The sequence below is a fragment of the Callospermophilus lateralis genome, chromosome 11 (assembly GCF_048772815.1).
Source record: "Callospermophilus lateralis isolate mCalLat2 chromosome 11, mCalLat2.hap1, whole genome shotgun sequence".
Lineage (NCBI taxonomy): Eukaryota > Metazoa > Chordata > Mammalia > Rodentia > Sciuridae > Callospermophilus > Callospermophilus lateralis.
This window is the reverse complement of record NC_135315.1, coordinates 42,130,798-42,151,511: the sequence shown is the minus strand read 5'-3', so window position 1 is coordinate 42,151,511 and position 20,714 is coordinate 42,130,798. Positions and strand designations below refer to the sequence as shown.

The 20,714-nt window shown below is 36.9% G+C and overlaps 1 protein-coding gene across 3 annotated transcripts in view; it reads left to right on the top strand.

The window, feature by feature from the left end:
* Positions 1 to 20,714, top strand: part of Fam222b (family with sequence similarity 222 member B) — a 76,147-nt gene that overhangs the window by 27,194 nt on the left and 28,239 nt on the right. The window lies entirely within an intron of this gene.

The window sequence follows — 20,714 nt, the reverse complement described above, 5'->3', positions numbered from 1 at the left end:
GAGAGGGTCAGTCAATTGATGCAGTAAACCGCAAGGAAAAAGAAAAAAAGCAAGCTAGAAGTGTGTTTTTGGAACTGTGCAGCATCGGTGTTCGTTTAGGCTGTCTTCATCATTTTCCTCTTTGGGATTGCCTTAATCAGCAACAACAATCTGAAAGGGGAGGAGGTCTTAGTAGAAAAAGGGATCATCCCCTATCAAATGATGGTTAAAGGAAACCCTGATAGTTGTTAGCAATTAACTCTGCTCAGGTCTCATCTCTGGACTACATTGTTGCCGGCTTTGTGTAGTAGGTCAGTCCTGTAGGAGAAACCGAGCTAGAACTGGCAAAGTTACCTTGCTGTTATTGAAACTTAAAGTCTTAAACTGTTTCTCCGCTGGTAAATTTCTTATGGGTTCCAAGTGGGATATTTATCTGAAACCAAAATCAAACCTAAGGAAAAAAATCTAAATAGATTGTAATTCATTCACATATTTTTTAAAGGTTCTTCTCCCTCAACTTTTAAGAAATTGAACGGCTATGACACTAAGGTTTAGATATTTCTCTCTTTTGAATTCCTTTGCTTCGGTAACTTATGGATCTTTTCTGGGGGACATGTGTCTCATCCCAGCCAAAAACAAAAACCTCATTATGTTTTAAATTGAGAGGAAAGTTACCAATTGAAGGTTGAATATCCAAAACTTATGATGTTAGAAACAAAGGGTATGATGTTCATCGAGTGTGTTGGGTGGCAGTGTTTCCTTGCTTTAACTGGGCATTTTCAACTGAAGGTATTTGGAGCAGGTTTATTTTTATGTTGATTAGCAAAGAGCTACAATGTCAGAAGGGATGAATCAATCAATCTCTCTCTCTCTCTCTCTCTCTCTCTCTCTCTCTCTTTTGCAATACTGGTAAATATTAATTAAAGTGATTCATAGTTTATTCTTGTAATCTAGGTTCAGTTTCCAAAATATTTTTTAACCGAAGTCCAGGTTTAAAGACAGAATTGATAGCACTAGAACTGACTTAAATACAGTTTTAGGTAGATTGGTACTTTTTCTTGCCTTGATTTATTGGATCTTAAATCAGGAGTAATGTGAGGTGAAAGCAAGTTTTATAAAGAATAGGGATGGTGGGACAAAAAAACCATCTCAGGCTTGGTGTGTTGGTGCACGCCTGGCGGCTTGGGAGGCCGAGACAGGAGGATCAAGAGTTCAAAGCCAGCCTTAGCAATTTAGCTAGGCCCTAAGCAAGTCTGTGAGACTCTGTCTCTAAATACAATACAAAAATGGACTGGGAATATGGCTCAGTGTTTAAGCACCCCTGGGTTCAATCCCTGATGCCAAAAAAAAAAAAAAAGTTGTGGAAATAAATAGTTATAGGAAACTATATATAAACAATGATATATTGATATAGGTATCTGTTTATTTATATAAAATATCACACATATAACTTCAAATAGCCTTAGTATGGAATTGTGTTAAAAAAAATAGATTCATAGTAATCTTATGTTGCATTTGGGTTTTTAATTTATTACTCATTTATACTAATGGGCTCCATAAATCACGTTTAAATTGGGAGGGAAAAGATTTCTCAGATGTTGTCTTACCTAACTTATTACTGAGAATGAACTGTTAAAAATCACTGATTTAAGCTTTGATAACTAGCTAGTATATAAAGTACACTTTGATGTTTAAGATGTAGCATCTTGGGGCAGTGACCAAAAAAGGACTTGGAAGCTATATAGCATTTCAACTTGTTTCTACCAAACAAACAAGTTGCCTTCCTATTTGATATCCTATGTGTTTTATATTTTTCCTCTACCCATAGATAGAGCAATTAATTTATAAAATTATATTACATTTTGCTCATTGCATTAATTTTTTTTAGTTGGACATAATACCTTTATTTTATTATTTTTAATTTTTTTTATTTGTAGATGGACACAATATCTATTTTATTTATTTATTTTTTATGTGGTGCTGAGGATCGAATCCAGCACCTTGAATGTGCTAGGCTCTACAGCTGAGCCAAAACCGTGCTCACTGTATTTTTTTATCTTTTTTTTGGGGGGGGTGGGGATACTGGGAATTGATCCCAGGGGTGCTTAACCACCAAGTTATATCCCAGTCTTTTTTTATTTTTTATTTTGAGACAGGATCTTGCTAAGTTGCTGAGGGTCTTGCTAAATCGCTGAGGCTAGCCTTGAGCTTGTGATCCTTCTGCCTCAGCCTCTGGAGTTGCTGGGTTACAGGTGTATGCCATCACACCTGGCTTTTTTCTGTTTTCTTGATTGATTTGTGTAATCAGTATTTTGCAAGGTGCAGTAATTAGGTTCTGTGAAGAATTTTCCCAAGGAGATAAAAGGCTATATATATATCTATTGATAGGTGTATTTACATTGATCTCCTGGTATCCTTTATGGGGCTTGGAAGCTGTCACATTTAGTCCTTTGCAAGGAAACAATTATCTGAAGCAGTGGCTTATAATTTCTTAGGTTGAAGGACATAGTGCTGCTAAGGTTAAAGTAGCTGATTTAATTTTCTTTCGCAATCTGTTTTTATCCACCCTGTTTATTTCTGTGAGTCACAGAATGTTTTCAGGAACAAGGCCCTATGTTCTCTGTAAAGGGAGACTTCAGCCTAATCCTCCATTCAAATCAGAAGTATAAAATGATCCCCTTGAGAAGATGAAGGAAAATATTGGACTGTTGGTATTGCTTAATTCTCATAATAATCAGTCTGATTGTTGTAAATTTGGAATTGGGAAAAGCTTTTTTTGAAGTAAGAAAATATTAGAGGCAAAAAGTGACCTGGTAATGCTGCCCTCAAAGTGGGAGATTTATTTAGATAAAAGAATGCATTCATATGGATATGTAGCTGATGGTGGTTTTTTAGCTTTTCAGCTTTGTCAGTCAGGTGCTATAGACAATATTCCAAGTGTTTTAAACCCTCACACCCCTAGGCTTTTGTGGAAGTTGTTTGTTATGAGTCTGGATTCTGAGGGCAGAAGGCTTGGTATAGTCTGTAATTTGTTTATCACTCAGATAAGGTCCTGGCATTGATTGCTTCTGAGTTACTTAAGTCTTCCTAAAGAATGGTTGCTAGGCAGATTGCATCTCAATCATTTTAATCCTCCGTAGTTTATAAGTCTACTCTTGGTGAGGGCCAGAGCTTCCTTTTAATAACACTGCCCTTTAAGAGTCCTTGTTGGTTGTGTGTATGTATTGCTCAAAATAAAGGACCAGAATGATATATGGGTTTCACTTCAGCCTAAATAATTTAGCTTTTTGGTAACCTAGGCCAGCATTGTCATTAACTTCTCTTTTGGATCAACTGGCGGGTGAGATTGCTCTCCCAATTTTAAGACACTACTGTGTTCCATTATCTTTTTTTTTTTTTTTTTTTAAACTAGTAGGGAATGAACTAATATATTCATTTTGGAAACAGGCTAGTGATAACACTGCCTGTGGGCCTGAATATATGAAAAAATAGGACAAAGTAAACAAATGAGGGCATAAATAATGAATCTTGCAAGTGAGCTCTGGGAGAGCAAGGGAGATTATCCTCAAAGCTGTTCAATCTGGCAGTGAAAGGGGAAAAGATCACTGAATTAATTACCTAGAATGTGTTTGATACTTCCTGCATTATGGGATTGTTACAGCCATTCAAAATAAAGTTACCTCCCTACCTGCTTCTCACTGGGAATAAAACCCAGGGACACATCAACACTGAGCTACATTCCCAGCCTTTTAATTTTTTATTAGTATTTTATTTTTTTTTTGCTACTAGAAATTAAACCCAGGTGTGCTCAACCATTGAGTCACATCCCCAGCCCTATTTAGTATTTTGAGACAGGATCTCACTGAGTTGCTTAGTTCCTCGATAAATTACTGATGCTGCTTTGAACTCTTAATCCTCCTGCCTCAGCCTCCCCAGCCACTGGGATTACAGGTGTGCGCCACCGTGTCAGGTTTACTTTAATTTTTATACTGGGGATTGCACCCAGAGACATTTTACCACTGACCTACATCCCCAACCCTTTTTTAAAATTTTATTTTAAGACAGGGTCTTAAGAAATTGCTTAGGGCCTCTCTAAATTGCTGTCACTGGCCTCAAATTTGTGATCCTCTTACTATAGCTTCCTGAGTCTCTGGGATTATAGGTTTATATATGCCCCTACGTGTGTGTGTGTGTGTGTGTGTGTGTGTGTGTATATATATATATATATTTATTTATTTATTTATTTTTTTAGTCTTAGGTGGACACAATACCTTTATTGTGCTGAGGATTGAACCCAGGGCCTCATGCATGCTCGGTGAGTGCTCTACCACTGAGTCACAACCCCAACCCTAAGGTTGTGGTTTTTGTTTTTTTTTAAAGACAGGATCTCACTTAATTGCAAAGACTGGCATTTAACTGTGTCCTTCTGCCTCAGCCAAATTGCTGTGATTACAGGTATGCATCACCATGCCTGACTACAAAATAATTTTTTAAATATAAACTCAAGTACATAACTTGTTCATTGGTTGTGCTCTACCACTGAGCTACAACCCCAGCCCCTTGTTCTATATGTTAACATTCTGTAACACTGTACAGTGTTTTTTGTTTGGCCAGATATTATCAAAATTTTGGTTAATTAGAACTTTCATTATCTGTAAATTTATAATGTAAAAGAAAAAGTTGGACCGGCCGAAAGGAATTTTTTGGTACTTTGGGTACATATTTTACTTTGAAATTACATGTGGTATTGTAGAGCATAATTACATAACAGCTCACAAAAGGTTAAGACAAGCTGGGCAAATGGCCCATGCTTGCAATCCCAGTGACTTGGGAGCCTATGACAGGAGAATCATAAGTTCGAGGCCAGCCTCAGTAGTTTAGAGAGGCCTTAAGCAACTTAGTGAGACCTTGAAAGTGCTGGGGATATAGCTCAGTGATAAACTTTCCCTCATCCCTTACCTAAAAAAAAAAAAAAAAAAAGTTAAGATAATTTCTTTAGCTTAAGAATCATATCTAGTATTAATATGAAAATTTTAACGTCTTGATTAGTTTTCATCCATTGAGTTAAATAAGCATGCTCTTAGGGTCCAGATAACTTAGTGATTTGGTAGTGATACCAGACCCAGAGCCGTGGTCTCCAAATTTTTCCCTTCTCTGAATTCATAATATATTCAACTGTTTTCAACAATAACTTTCTGAATCCTTATTAAAAATGATTTCAGGTGGACCAGGGTTATGGCTCAGTGTTAGAGCGCTTGCCTGGCATATGTGAGGCATTAGGTTCCATCCCTGGCACCACATGAAAATAAACTAATAAAATAAAGGTATCGTGTCCATCTACAACTAAAAGTATATTAGAAAAAAATTATTTCGGACTAGGAATGTAGCTAGCTCTGTAGAGCACATGTTTAGCATGTGCAAGGCCCTGGATTTGATCACCAGTACTGTAAAAAATAAATGTTTTTAACATGTTCCTATCTCCACCCTGAAAGATTCTTTTTTATTTCTCTGGTTGTCAACGGAATCCAGGATGTTATTACCTAACAAGAAGAAAGAAAATAGGAGCTGGCTATGTACTTCAGTGTTAGCTTTTTTGCTTAGCATGTATGAGGTCTTGGAGTTCAATCCCCAGCAACACACACACACACACACACACACACACACACACACACACACGGGGATGAAAGGGCTGGGGATATAGCTGAGTAGGTAGAGTGCTTGCTTTACATGCACAAGACCTTGGGTTCAATCCCTAGCAATCCCCCCACCCCACCCCCATCTCCCACACACACACACACACACACAAAAAGGTGAAAAAGGTTCAGGATGAGGTATTGGGGGCATAAAAGATAGATATATAAAAGAAAGAACAAATTGAAATTTTATTATATTTTGATGCTGATGGATATCAGGAAGAGAGCACTGGGGCTGAATAGATCAAATTCAATCATATACTGAATTTTAACATTCCCACCTACCTGAAAAGGGTGGGAGGGTTATCTTTACCAAGATATGGAAAAAACTTGAATTAAGGGTTCATTCCTGATCAACTAGTAGAGTCAGATCTTTATTCTTGGAGAAGGGCAAATAGGCAAGATATAGACAGGTAAAATCCAAAGATTTTTGCAAGGGTGTGTGTTTATTTATCTTTGATAACAGAGTCTTGTTGTGTTGCCCAGGCTGATCTTGAACTCCTGGGCTCAATCAATCTTTCCATGTTGGCTTCCTGAGTAGAGGGGGACTTCAGGTGTATACTACTGTCTTGAGCTTCAAGGCCATATTTTTAAGCAGTGGATATAACATTTTTTTTTTTTTTTAGAATTTTTTTTAATATTTATTTTTCAGTGGACACAACATCTTTGTTTGTATGTGTTGCTGAGGATCGAACCTGGGCCGCACACATGCCAGGCGAGCGTGCTACTGCTAGAGCCACATCCCTAGCCCGGATATAACATTTTTAACTGGGATTTTCTAACTCAATAAACTGACCTCTAGAAATTTGTTTTCTTTCTCTGGTTGTTGAACTCATCAGTAGGTAATGTAGCCAAGAGCTTTTTCTTTGGGTGTTGGTACTGGGGCTTGAACCCAGAGTCACTCTATCATCAAGCTATGTCCTTTTTAAATTTTTTTTTTTTTTTTTTGAGACATGTCTCACTAAATTGTTAATGCCATCCTCAAACTAATGATTCTGTCTCATCATCCTGAATAACTGGGATTATGTTTTTTCTTTTGGTACCAGAGATTAAATCCTGAGCCACTGAACCACATCCCCAGCCCTTTTCATTTTTAATTTTGAGACAGGGTTTCACTAAGTTGTTGGCCTTAACTTGTCATCCTCCTGCCTTAGCCTCCCACGTTTTTGGGATTACAGGTGTGCTCCACCACGCCTGGTATAACAGAAGATTTTAAAAGGCAAGGTTTCTGTGATGACCAATCACTAATTCTTTGCATTAGCAAAGTGCTTTTGAAGATCAGTTGCTAAACTAAATTAAAATCAGACTTGATGCCGTTTGCAGAAATTAGGTGATTTAGATAACATCTGCATTGCTTCAGAGAAGCATATCAGTCATAAATTTTTTTGATTCTTTTCTTCCACAAGTTTAAGTTAAAGCACTTTTTTTAAAAAAAGAGAGAGAGAGAGAATTTTAATATTTATATTTTAGTTTTCGGCGGACACAATATCTTTGTTTGTATGTGGTGCTGAGGATCGAACCTGGGCCGCATGCATGCCAGGCGAGCACTACCGCTTGAACCACATCCCCAGCCCCTAAAGCATGTTTTACCTTTGCCATTTTGTCTTCACACTTCCTATGTAAGAAATAGGTCTTAATTTACACAAAAAGGAAGGGGGTGGGCTGAGGTTGTGGCTTGGCGGTACAGCACTCGCCTCTCATGTGTGAGACTCTGGGTTCGATCCTCAGAACCACATAAAAATAAATAAGTGAAATAAAGGTCTTGTGTCTAACTACAACTAAAAAATAAATATTAAGGGCTGGGGCTGTAGCTCAGTGGCACAGCACTTGCCTAGCATGTGTGAGGCACTGGGTTCGATCCTCAGCACCACCTAAAAATAAAGAAATAAAATAAAGGCATGCTGCCCCTTTGCAACTATTAAAAAAAAAAAAAAAGAAAAGAAAAAAAGAAAAAAAAAGGAAAGGGGTATCAAAGAGATGAAAAGTTAAAGGCAATGCATCTCAGGTCAGTGTATATCAATGAAAAAGTCCCATTTCCTGGGTTCCTGAATGGGCCCTCTGTAATACTCAGAGGAATTGTGTTAATTGAAAAAGAAAAATCTATTCTTGCATCGTATTCTGCCCATGTTTGAAATGAAATTTTTGTTTTGTTTTATTTTCATTACCTGAAATTAAATCCAGGGTTGCTTAACCACTGAGCCATATCACCAGCCCTTTTTATTTTTTATTTAAACTCGTGATCCTTCTGCCTTTCCCTCCCAAATCTCTGAGGCTATAGGTATACATCATGGTACCCATCTTATTTTTCTTTATTCATTTTTAAAATTTTTCTTTTTCTTAGTTATAGTTGGACACAGTACCTTTATTTTATTTATTTTTATGTGTTTCTTATAGTTCCTACTTTGTGTATCTCTGAAAATGAGACTAATGGTCCATGTTAAGACTATCTCAGGCTGGGGATGTGGCTCTGGCGGTTAGCACGCTCGCCTGGCATGCGTGCGCCCCGGGTTCGATCCTCAGCACCACATACAAACAAAGATGTTCTGTCCGCTGAAAACTAGAAAATAAAAAATATTTAAAAAATTCTCTCTCTCTCTCTCTCTCTCTCAAAAAAAAAAAAAAATTTAAATTAAAAAAAAATTCTTTAAAAAAAAAGACTATCTCAAAGGGCATTTGAGAAGATTAAATGGAAGAGTCATTGTGAAAGCACTTTGAGAACTATATAGCTCTTTACAAATGGAAGACATTGTTAAATGTCTTTCTAGAAGAATCACCTTTTTAAGTGCTTTAGAATTGTAGAACCTGAAAGTTGGATTTAGTAGTTATCTAGTTAAAATTCTTACCTATTGAAACTAAAACCTTTTCCATCATTCTTGATGAATGGTCATTGCTTTTGCTTCAGTACTTCTAGTGTTATGCTGGTGTTGAACAAGCTCAAATAGTCTTGTATGTTCACTTAAAATTACCTTTCTTCAGACTTTAATTTATTATATATTGTATTATTTCAATTTCTGGAGCTCAGAGATAAAGCTTCTCTCTCTCTTGACACTCTTATTTGAGATCTTCATCTCTCACCTCGAAATTGCTAGTCATTTAACTGGCTTCTTTTTTGTGTATACATATATACACATACACACACACACATATATAATTTACTTATTTATTTGCCCTACTTAGTTGTACATGATAGCAGAATGCATTTCAATTCCCCATATACAAGTGGAGCAAAACATTTCAATTCTCTGGTTGTACATGGTGTAGAGACTCACCATTCGTGCAATCATACATATACCTGGGGTAATGATGTCCATCTCATTCCAGCATCTTCCCTACCCTCATAACCCTTCCCTACTCTCCCCTTTTAACCAGCTTCTTTTGTTTCTTGTTTATCTTTCACAGTTTCAGCAGATTTATTTAAAATAGCCCATCTTGTAATCTTCTTAAAAGTCACCTGTTGCATGCCTACAATCCTACCAACATGAGAGGCTGAGGCAGAAGGATCACAATATTTTTCTTTTTTTTTTTTTTTTGGTATTGGTGATTGAACCCAGAGGCACTTAACCACTGAGCCAGATCCCCCAGCCCTTTATATATATATATATATATATTTTTTTTTTTTTTGAGCATTATAGTTTATACATAATAGTTGTGTTCATCTGGATAAACTCATATATACAAGGATCACAAATTTAAGGCCAGCTTCAGCAATTTATCAAGATATGGTCTCATAATTAAAAATAAATAAAAAGGACTGGATGTAACTCAGTTGGTACAGTCCCCAGTACTGCAAAAAACATACAAACAAAACCCCAAAACTCTGTCCCTATATCCCCATATCTTTCAGAAAAAAAATGTGACATTGAGTAATAGTAGTTATAGCTTTCATCATGGAGCATGGGCACTGTACTAAGCACTTTATAAATATAATCTCAGATAATCACCACATTTATTCTGTGATGTGTTGGCTGTTCTTTTATGCCAATTTGATGGTTAAGAACATAGAGTTGTGAAACCAACCCAGCTATACTCTTAATCTGCTACTCTGTACTTTTAGTATGAATTATAACTTTGTACATTCGGTTTAGCTCTAGATTTACACAAAAACCAACTCCCTACTTTCCATACCAGAACTGTGTGCTTCCTCAAACATGCTATTTAGTTTTACACCTACATGCCTTTTATACTAGTTTTCTTTGCCTAAATTGGCCTCCCCATCTCAATCTGCTAAATTCTCTTTTTCTTTTTGATGGTAGTGGGGTTTGAACCCAGGGGCACACTACCAATGAGTTATATCACTTGTCCATTTATTTTTTATTTTGTAACAGGGTTTCATTAAGTTGTCTAGGCTGGCCTTGAACTTGCATTCCTTCTGCCTTAGCCTCCTAAAAATCCCCTGTGATCATAGTTCCTAGTAAATTTTTATCCAACCTTCAATGACGTGTGTTATTCTCTTCTTAATCATTAGTCCCTTGAAGTATGTTTCATTCTTTGCATTTTTTTTTTTTTTTGGTAGTTATAGATGGACAGAATGCCTTTATTTGTTTATTTTTATGTGGTGCTGAGGATTGAATCCAGTGCCTCACGCATGCTAGGCAAGCTCTCTGCCCCTGAGCTATAGCCCCAGCCCCTTATTCTTTGGATTTTCAAACAACTTTTCACCAGGGATTTTGTCATATTTGTTTTCCCAGTACATGGTATTATCACATTACTGATGCATAGTAGATACTTGGGGAGTGAATGAATAATATCCTTACTAAGTTTTTTTTTTTTTTTTTCCAGGCTAAACTTAGTTTGCCTTTTCTATCCATATAGAGTTTCTAGATCCTTGACTCTAAAAATTGTTTTATATCTTTTACATCTTAGGTGAGCTAGTCCTATATTTTTCCATATTTCAATGGAGAGTGTCCCCCCTCCTTTGGTGCTAAGAATAAAACCCAGAGTTTTAGGTGAGAGTACTCTGCCACTGAGCTATTTCTCCTGCCACAAGTGTGTTTTTTATTAATGACCAGAAAACATGACCTTGAACCTTCCAAAGTAACTTACTGAAAGCATACTAAGTGGGTCTCTGATCTAGTTGCTTCTATGGAAAAGTTCTGATTGTATTAATATCTGTCAATCTTGTGCCAGAATAGAGTTCAAACCGCCCAACAAAAAATAAGTGGAGGTAGCATTTTGTACCTGCTTTTCTATTTTACCTTCTGTCTCCTCAGTGTAGGGCACCTGTCTTCTGCCTACATTGTAGATAACTGTTGATATAAAGAACACAATTGGGGCTGGGGATGTGGCTCAAGTGGTAGCGCGCTTGCCTGGCATGCGTGCGGCCCGGGTTCGATTCTCAGCACCACGTACAAACAAGGATGTTGTGTCCGCCGATAACTAAAAAATAAATATCAAAAAATTCTCTCTCTCTCTCTCTCTCTCTCTCTCTCTCTCTCTCCCCCCCCCCCTCCTCTCTCACTCTCTCTTTAAAAAAAAAAAAAAAAAAAGAACACAATTGGCTGAGCACTCTACCACTGAGCAATCCTGAGCACCTTTTGATTGTACTTACTTCCCTTTTTTGGGGAGAGGTGGGTACCAGGGATTGAATTTAGGGGCACTCGACAACTGAGCCACATCCCCAGACAGGATCTCACTGAGTTGCTTAGCGCCTCACAGTTGCTTTAAAATAAGTAGGATGCTAAGGACATTTTTCTAGCTCCATAGCAATATCAGAACCTTCTTCTAGTACATAGTTGCAGATATCTTTGGAAACAACTGTTGGTAAGTAGAAGGATAGAAGAAGGGAAATAACTTGTCTTTTCTTTAAAGCTGTCTCATAGGTCCCTTTGTTATTTTCTTAAAAAATTTTTATTAATTATAGATGGACACAATATGTGTGTGTGTGTATATAATATATATTTTGCTAGGGATTGAACCCAGAGCTTTGTACATAGGAGGCAAGCACTCTACCAACTGAGCTATATCCCCATCCCTTATTTATTTAGTTTTTATGTGGTGCTGAGAATCAAATTCAGTACCTCACATGAGCTAGGCATGTGCTCTACCACTGAGCCACAAACTTAGCCCCTTTTGTTATTTTCCTTTAAACTTTCTGTTTAGTATTGGTTTTTAATGGTTATCCTGCAAAGTAATTAGTTTTTAAGCAAAATCTTATCTACTTAAAGTGCAAAAGACAAAGTTTATTTCAGCTGAGACTTTTACTAGATCTTCCCGTGGTTTGCTGCTACTTTCATTTCAGATGTTGCTCACCTTAAGTGTCTTTTGTTGCTAAGTTATTATCCTAAGGATTTGTCAGTTTCCTTGTACATAATTGCATAAAAATTTGAGAATAAGTTGCCAAGGAGTGTGGCAGTGTATTTTCATTTCTTTTTTAATCTTTAATTTATATGTCAGTGTATTTTGAGAGCCTGTTTAGTTAGTGTTTATTTAAAGTAGGGGAATAAATTGTTCATGACTGCTTGGGGAGTGGCCTAGTACACTTGTTCTTCCTCCAAAACTTCCTAGATCACACTAAATACAAAGGAAGGGGAAAGAAGGAGTGATAAACATCATCCTTGTACTACTTTAAAGCTCTTCATTGCCTGTTCCTGAAAAACATACTGCTGTAGAATAGCCAAGACCCTGCTGGCCACCTGCTGTTGGTGTGAAAATGGAGAAGCCAGCTATAATGGGTACTTTTTAGAAAATTGAAGATAAAGTTCCTGAGTTTATTTGAAACTTTTTGTTTAATAGGAGGAATAAGTCAAAACTCTGTTTTACTCTTGTTACTTAGCAAGACTTTCTGAAACTTAAGAGCAGGGAAGTTTGCATGACAATTCATGAGTTTCTGCATATGGTTACAAAGAGAGACCTTGAAAAGTTCTTGTTTAAAAAAGCTGGGCTTGTGGCTCAGAGGAAAAGCACTTGTCTAGCATGCGTGAGGCACTGGGTTCACTGGGTTCGATCCTCAGCACCACATAAAAACTAAATAAAGGTATTGTGTTCATCTACAACTAAAGAATAAATGCTTAGGCTCTGGGTTCCAACCCAGCATCTCTCTCTCTCTCTCTCTCACACACACACACACACACACACACACACATAATGTGAACATATCAGGTAGAGATGGCATTGAATATCAGGTATAAAGAGGGTCATTGATAGTGACTCCTTCTGGATAATCCTTTCTTTTAGAATATTTCCAGTGGTGAAATTCTTTAGCACAAGGATAAAATAAGGTGTGTGCATGTCTCACTGTGAAGAATTGCCAAATCACATAGGTGGAGGTAGGGAGAGAATTTGAAGTATAGACCCTGGAGAAAATGTTATTCAGGTAAGCATAGAAAAGAAATAGGAAGTTAATGAGGCAGAAAGATGCAGGAAACCTATTCCAGGTGGGAAGACCCCCGTGTGGATACTCACCAATTCTGAAATAAGACATTTCCATTGAGATCCATGAGAATTGGGCAAGGTGGCTCATGCCTGTAATCCCAGTGGTTTAGGAGTCTGAGGAAAGATGATTACAAGTTCAAAGCCAGTCTCAGCAATTAGGAAAACTCTAAGCAACTTGGTGAGACCCTGTCTCTGAATAAAACACAAAAAAAGGCAGGGTATGTGCCTTAATGGTTAAGTGCCCCTGAGTTCAATCCTCAGAATACTACTGCTGCTACTACTAGTACTACTACCACTAATAATAATAATAATAATAATAGAAAATAATAATAATAATACATGAAAATAAAAATGGATGAGAATTGGCCAGGCATGGTGGCACATACGTCTGTAATCCCAACTACTCTGGAGCCTGAAGTAGGAGGACTGTAAGTTGAAAGCCTGCCTCAACAATTTGGCAAGACCCTGTCTCAAAGTAAAAAGAGGCTGGGAATGTAGCCTGGTTGTAGGTTGCTCATGGGTTCAATCCCTAGTACTCCCCCATAAAAAGAATAATTATTAATATACATTCTCTCCTACTCTTCTTCTTCTTTTTTTTTTTTTTTAAAGAGAGAATTTCAATATTTATTTTTCAGTTTTTGGCGTACACAACATCTTTGTATGTGGTGCTGAGGATCGAACCCGGGCCGCACGCACGCCAGGCGAGCGCGCTACCACTTGAGCCACATCCCCAGCCCCTCTCCTACTCTTCTTTATGATCTATAGCTCCCTTTCTAGAACTCAGCATTGTATCTATATATTTAAAATATTATTTTGGAACAGTCTCACTTTTTTTTTTTTTTTTTTTTTGATATTGAGGATTGAACTCAGGGGCACTCAACCACTGAGCCACATTTCCAGCCCTATTTTATATTTTATTTAGAGACGGGTCTCACTGAGTTGCTAAGCACCTCACAGTTGCTGAGGCTTTGAACTTGCGAACCTCCTGACTCAGCCTCCCTAGCCACTGATTACAGGCGTTTATCACCGTGTCTGGTGAAACAGTCTTACTTTTGTAGAATGATTTTAAGTATAGTACAATTTTTTTTTCTCTTGAATCATTTGAGAGTCAGTTACTGACCTTTATTGTTCTGCCACCCCTGAAAAAGTTAGTTTGTATTTTCTACAAATAGACATTCTCTAGTATTACCATAATACAACTGTGAAAATTAGGAAGTTAACATTGATACATGACTGCCATATATGAATACCAGAACCCCTTCAAATGTTGCTATTTTTATCAATATAGTATTTTATAGGAAAAGCTTGCAGTTCAGGATCACATATGGCATTTATTTGTAACTTATTTTTTTCTCTCCAGGTACTAGGGATTAAATCCAGGGTCACTTTACCACTGAGCTGCATCCCCAGCCCCCACGCCCCTTTTACTCTATTTTCAGACAAGGTCTTGCTAAGTTACCTAAGCCTTGCTCAGTAGCTGAGGCTGACCTCAGACTTGTGGCTTCTCTGCTGTTCTCTTATTTGAAAGAATTGATCAGTGTTATCCAAAATAACATATTAACAACAGTGGTAGAAAACAGGAGCTTATGACTTCTCTTCTTAAAACATGAAACATGCATGTCCCAATTCATTGCCCTCTAATTTCCACTGTGTAAAATTCTCTTTGAGGTTTCCCCCACCAGTTGAGCATCTTTATTTCTGTCTTTTGACATGTCAGTATTATTCTTTGAATAGTTAGTAACTTCCTTTTCTGTATAATAAGACATATTTTCTCTGCCTCTACCATTTCTCCAGGGGGTCATGGTTCCTCTTAGTAAAGAATGTAATAATTAGTAGCTAAGATCTGAGTGGGCCTTATTGGGGCTCATTCTGTTTTATGGGAGTGATTACTATATCCTATCTAGGGATGTGATCCTCAAACTACTTAGTTTCTGATGTCCTGCAATTATTCCTTTGTGGATATCTACCTGACTTTCACTTAATTTGGAATTTATTTGTTTATTTATTCATATATTTATTTGGGGTACTGGGGATTGGACCGAGGGGGGCTTTACCATTAAGTACATCCCCAGTCTTTTATTTATTTATTTATTTTTTGACACAGGGTCTTGCTAAGTTGCAGGGCCTTGTTGAGTTGCCAAGTCTGGCTTGGAATGTGCAATCCTCCTGCCTCAGTTTTCTGAGTCATTCGGATTACAGGTATGCAACACTGTACCTGGCAATTTTTGTTTGTTTGTTTGTTTTGAGATGGAGTTTTGCTGTGTTATCCAGGATGGCCTCAAATCCTGGGCTCAAGTGATTTTAGCCAGACCATTGTGTCTGGCTAGATAGTTTCTATTTCTAATCCAATTAAAGTAAAATAACAGAAGGCACTGGAGTCTGTAAGAACTCTCAGTTGGTAAGGGACACCCCACATTGAGAAGAAAGTAGTTTACAGCTGGTGGCACAGACCTGTAATCCCAGCAACTTGGGAGGCTGAGGCAGGAGGATCACAAGTTTGAGGCCAGCCTCAGAATTTAGTAAGATCCTGTCTCAAAATTAAAAAATAAAAAGGGCTGGGGATGTAGCTCAGTGGTAGAGCATTTGCCTATCATGTGTGAGGCACTAGGTTTGATTCTTAGCCTGCATATAAATAAATAAAATAAAGGTCCATTGATAACTAATAAAGTAAGAATAATAATTTATTCTAGAGAAGATAGTGAATGGATATATGGAATGAAAGAGACATGTTACAGTAATAAAATAGAGTTGTGAACTTTTGTTTTCTACCATTGTTCATAAGATTAATTTTGGATGAGGAATATTCAGCCTCTTTTAATCTCGCCTTGTCCTTGTCCTAGTACTTTAAAAATCTGCCTATTGGTAAATTAGCCCTATATGGCAGAAAAATAGAAGATGGCAGTCAGTGTGTTTATTAGTTATAAATAAAGCTTGATTCCCAACCTGCACGGAATTTACTAGCCTCTCTGAAGCTTCCCAATAGAAATACAGGGCACATAAGTTCAAGACATGTTGCACAGAGTACTCGTTCTACAGTGATAGACCAAATGAACACATAGTATGTATGTGACCAAGGATAAGTATGAACTCCTTTTTGCTAAGAAATTTAAAATAACTTGGGGAACAGAGGAATATTTCCTTATAGAGATCTTGGCAGGCTCTTTGATGCCTCATTTCTGGTTTTTTTTTTTTTTTTTTAATTTTATAATATTTATTTTTTAGTTTTTTTTTTTGGCGGAACCAACATCTTTGTTTGTATGTGGTGCTGAGGATCGAACCTGGGCAGCACGCATGCCAGGAGAGCGTGCTACCGCTTGAGCCACATCCCCAGTCCGATGCCCCATTTCTGAAAGATGACACAGCACAAGTGTCCAAAAGGAAACTGACTCAGAAAAGAGTTGAGAGTAGATTCAGAGTTAGTCAATGTTTATTTCTCCCATTCAGGAAAGAACATGAGGGTAGGAGTGGGGAGGGTTTTCTGTGCTAAAATTGGAAATTGTATTATTTATTTGTATTATTCTCTGATACAATTTACTCTATGTGAATGATACAGTTTTGCCCTGGGAAAAACTTAAACTTGAACTTAAAGCTTTTCTTTGCCTGTGTGTAGTTTTCCAGTACATTCTTCGTTTGGTTGTAGTTGCTGGCTTATTGCTTACCTTGAAAGGATTTTCACTAAGAACTACTTCCAAAGCATTAGGCTAGGGCTGGGGCTGTGACTCAGCAGTAGAGTGCTCGCTCGCCTCACATGTGTGAGACCCTGGGTTCGATCCTCAGCACCACATAAAAATAAAAAAAGATGTTGTGTCCACTGAAAACTGAAAAATAAATATTAAAAAACTCTCTCAAATAAATAAATAAATAAACAAACAAAAATAAAGATATTGTGTCCATTAAAAAAAAATCATTAGGCTAATTTAATAGAGTTATAGTGCGTAGTGCTGATCTGGGAGAGGCAAATAATGCTTAATGTGCATCGTTGAATCTTCATAGTAATCTCATGAAGTAGGGTACATTTTCCAAATGATGGTAGGTTACTTTGGCAAGGCACAGCTAATAAATGGCAGAGCTGGGATTCATACCCAGCCAGTCTCCTGCCTAATTGAAAGAAAGCCAGTAATTACATTCACATGTATAAGCAAAACCATGGCTTAGAATGTTTTTATTGTATATAATGGTGTAATAAAAGGCATAGGATATGATAGGAGCTTGATAAATATTGACATGATTGGCAGCCATTGGATAGTGTGGTATTTTTAAAATATTTTATCTATGCCTACAATAAGGATTGCAACCCAGTAAACACTCTTATAATATAGGTAATTGAAGTAGTTAGTTATGAAACAGTAAACATTGTTACTATGTTACTTTGTGATATTTCTCATTTTATTTAAAGGTTATAGATTGGAAATGTTTTGTTTAATGGAATGAGCATAAGTCTAGGAGTTAAAACAGAGATTGAATACCAGATCCACTATGCTGGCTATGTAATACTGGACATGTAACTTAATTCTTCTGAGTCTGGGTTTCCTAATCAATAAAAGGGAAATGATATTTGTTTCATCTAGTTTAGAAGATGGTTTTTTAAATGTAAGATGAAACAACATATCTGAACATGATTCAGAATATAAAGAAATTGGCCAAGTGTGGTGGTACATGACTCTAGTCCCAGCTGCTTGGGATGTTGAGTTGAGAGGATCCTCGGTAACAGTGAAACCCTGTCTCAAAAAACTAAACATAAGAAACTGCCAAACAAAAAGTGGTGGTTTGCTTCTGTTGACAAAAAAGAAAGTGACCTATATTTTAATAGATTCAGAAAATAATTGTAGCCATCATAAAAATAGTCCTTACTAGATACATCATTGAATCTTCATAATAGTCTCCTGAAGTAGGGCATGTTTTATTTTATTTATTTATTTAAACTTTTTTTTCTTTGTTCTTTTTATATATACATGACAGTAGAATATATTTTGATATCTTTTTTTAAATTTTTTTTAGTTGTTGATGGACCTTTATTTTATTTATTTGTATGTGGTGCTGAGAATCAAACCCAGTGCCTCACATATCCTAAGCAAGCTCTCTACCACTGAGCTACAATCCCAGACCCTATTTTGATATCTTATACAAGTGTAGAATATATCTTACTCTAATTAGGATCTCGGTCTTGAGAATGTACATAATGTTGAGAGTAGGGTACATTTTACAAATGATGGTTAATTAAAAGATTACACAGTTAATAGGTGACAGATTCAAACCCAGCCAAACTTCTTTCAAAGTCTTGTCTTTTTTTTGTTGTTGATTTGCTTTTTGGTACTGGAAATGGAACCCCCAAGGCACTTTAAGTCACATCCCTCCTTTCAGGCCTCACTACATTGCTGAGGCTGGCCTGAAACTTGTGATCCTTCTGTCTCAGCCTTCCAAGTCACTGGGATAACCGGCATGTGCTACTGTGCCTGGTTTCATAGTTAACCACTTAAGTATCGTTCTTGTCAATTCAGGTTTCTTTAGATGATCTGATTTTGGTTGATATTTATCTAAACAAGGATTCTTTTCCAAAAACGACTTACTCTTGCCATCTAGTTTTTCCTGGTTACTTCCTAGTCTGTCAGCTTTATATTCAAGGAACACAAGCTATATAGAATGTCTTACTAAACTAAATAGTCCCGTAATGAGAATTTATCTCCACAAAATGCTTTTATGCATTTAATGGTGAAATATAAATGACTTCATAATTTTTATATATATTTAATAAAGTTTACAAAATTTTTATTATGCGGGGAGTATAACTGAACTATAGAATGTTCTCTGGATATAAATGCCCTCAGTCTTCAGCAATAAAAGACTGGAATTGATATTATTATGTACCATATTTACTTTTTTTTTGGCAGGTGGTGGGGGGGAACAGGGATTGAACCCAGTCGCTTAACCACTGGGCCATATCCCTAGCCCTTCTTTTGTATTTTATTTAGAGTCAAGATCTTGCTCAGTTGCTGAGTGCTTCACCAAGTTGCTGAAGCTGGCTTTAAACTTGCAAATCCTCCTGCTTCAGCCTCCCGATTTACTGGGATTACAGGCATGCACCACTGCACCTGCTCCTTATTTACATATTAAATATACTTTTCTACCTAGGATTCCATCATAGACATTTTTCCATGTCTGTGTATGTTCTTTTTTTTTTAAATATATTTTTTTATGTGATGTTGAAGATTGAACCTGGTGCCTTACACATGCGAGGCAAGTGCTCAACCACAGCCCATGTATGTTCTTTAAAATATTTTTTAGTTGTAGATGAACATAATACATTTATTTATTTTTATGAGGTGCTGAGGATCAAACCAAGTGTTTCATACGTGCTATGTTAGTGCTCTACTATTGAGCCACAACCTCAGCCCCTAAAATATTTTTTTTAAAAAAATTAAAGTTGGTATATGCAAATTTTATTAAAACAAATATCTTGTAATATATTTAACTATTTTCTTGCTTTTGGACGTTCAAATTGTTTCTAGTTTTACACCATGTGAACCATAGGGCAGTGAATAGAGTTGTTGTTAACCTTTGTTAACATCTTTGATTATTTCCTTAAATTAGATTTTAGAAGTGAAATTACTGTGTCAAAGATTATGAGGTAATTTGTTGATTGGACCTCCACTAGTACTGGCATTAAGCTTAGGGGTTCTGTACCACTGAGTTACAACCTCAGCTTGTTTAATTAATTAATTGATTGATTAATTTTTGGTGCTAATAATTGAACCCAGAGGTGCTTACACTGAGACACATCCCCAGCCCTTTTTATTTAAAAAATCTTTTAGTTGTAGATGGACACAATACCTTTATTTTATTTATTTATTTTTATGTGGTGCAGAGGATCAAACCCAGTTACAAGGCAAGTGCTCTGCCACTGAGCTACAACTCCAGCCCTCCCCTCCTTTTTAAAAAAAATTTTGAGACAGGTTCTCACTACTTTGCTTAAGGCCTCACTAAATTGTTGAGGTTGGGTTTGAGCTTTTGATCCTTCTGCCTTAGCCTCCCAAGTTGTTGGGATTATAGGCATATTCCACTACATCCAGCCTGTTTTATTTTTTAATTGAGACTGGATCTTGGTAAGTTTCTGAGGCTAGTCTTGAACTTGCAGTCCTCCTGCTTCAGTCCCTGGGATTACAGGTTTGCATCACTGGGCCTAGCTAGTACGAGCATTTAAAAAACTGTTGATATGATCCAAGAAGAATGGATCAGTTTGATATCTCACTGTAGTTATCCTTCACTGTCTTCAATTTGGGGTGTTTTAGGTTTTTTTAAAAAAAACATTTGTTGGTGTTATAAGGTTAAAAAAAAGATTTACACTGTATTTGCAATATGCATTATTTAAAAATACAGCCAGGCACAGTGGCGCATGCCTGTAATCTTAGTGGCTTCGGAGGTTGAGGCAGGAGGATCGAGAGTTCAAAGCCAACCTTTGAACAAGCGAGTTCAACAGCAAGTGCTAAGCTACTCAATGAGACCCTGTCTCTTAAAAAAAAAAAAAAAAATAGGGCTGGGGGACATGGCTCAATGTTCAACTGCCCCTGAGTTCAATTCCTGGTACCTGCCCCCCTGAATATAAATAGCAACTGCTTACATTTCTGTAGAATACCTTTAGTGGGAATAGTGTCTACACTTCCCTCAAATGCACTG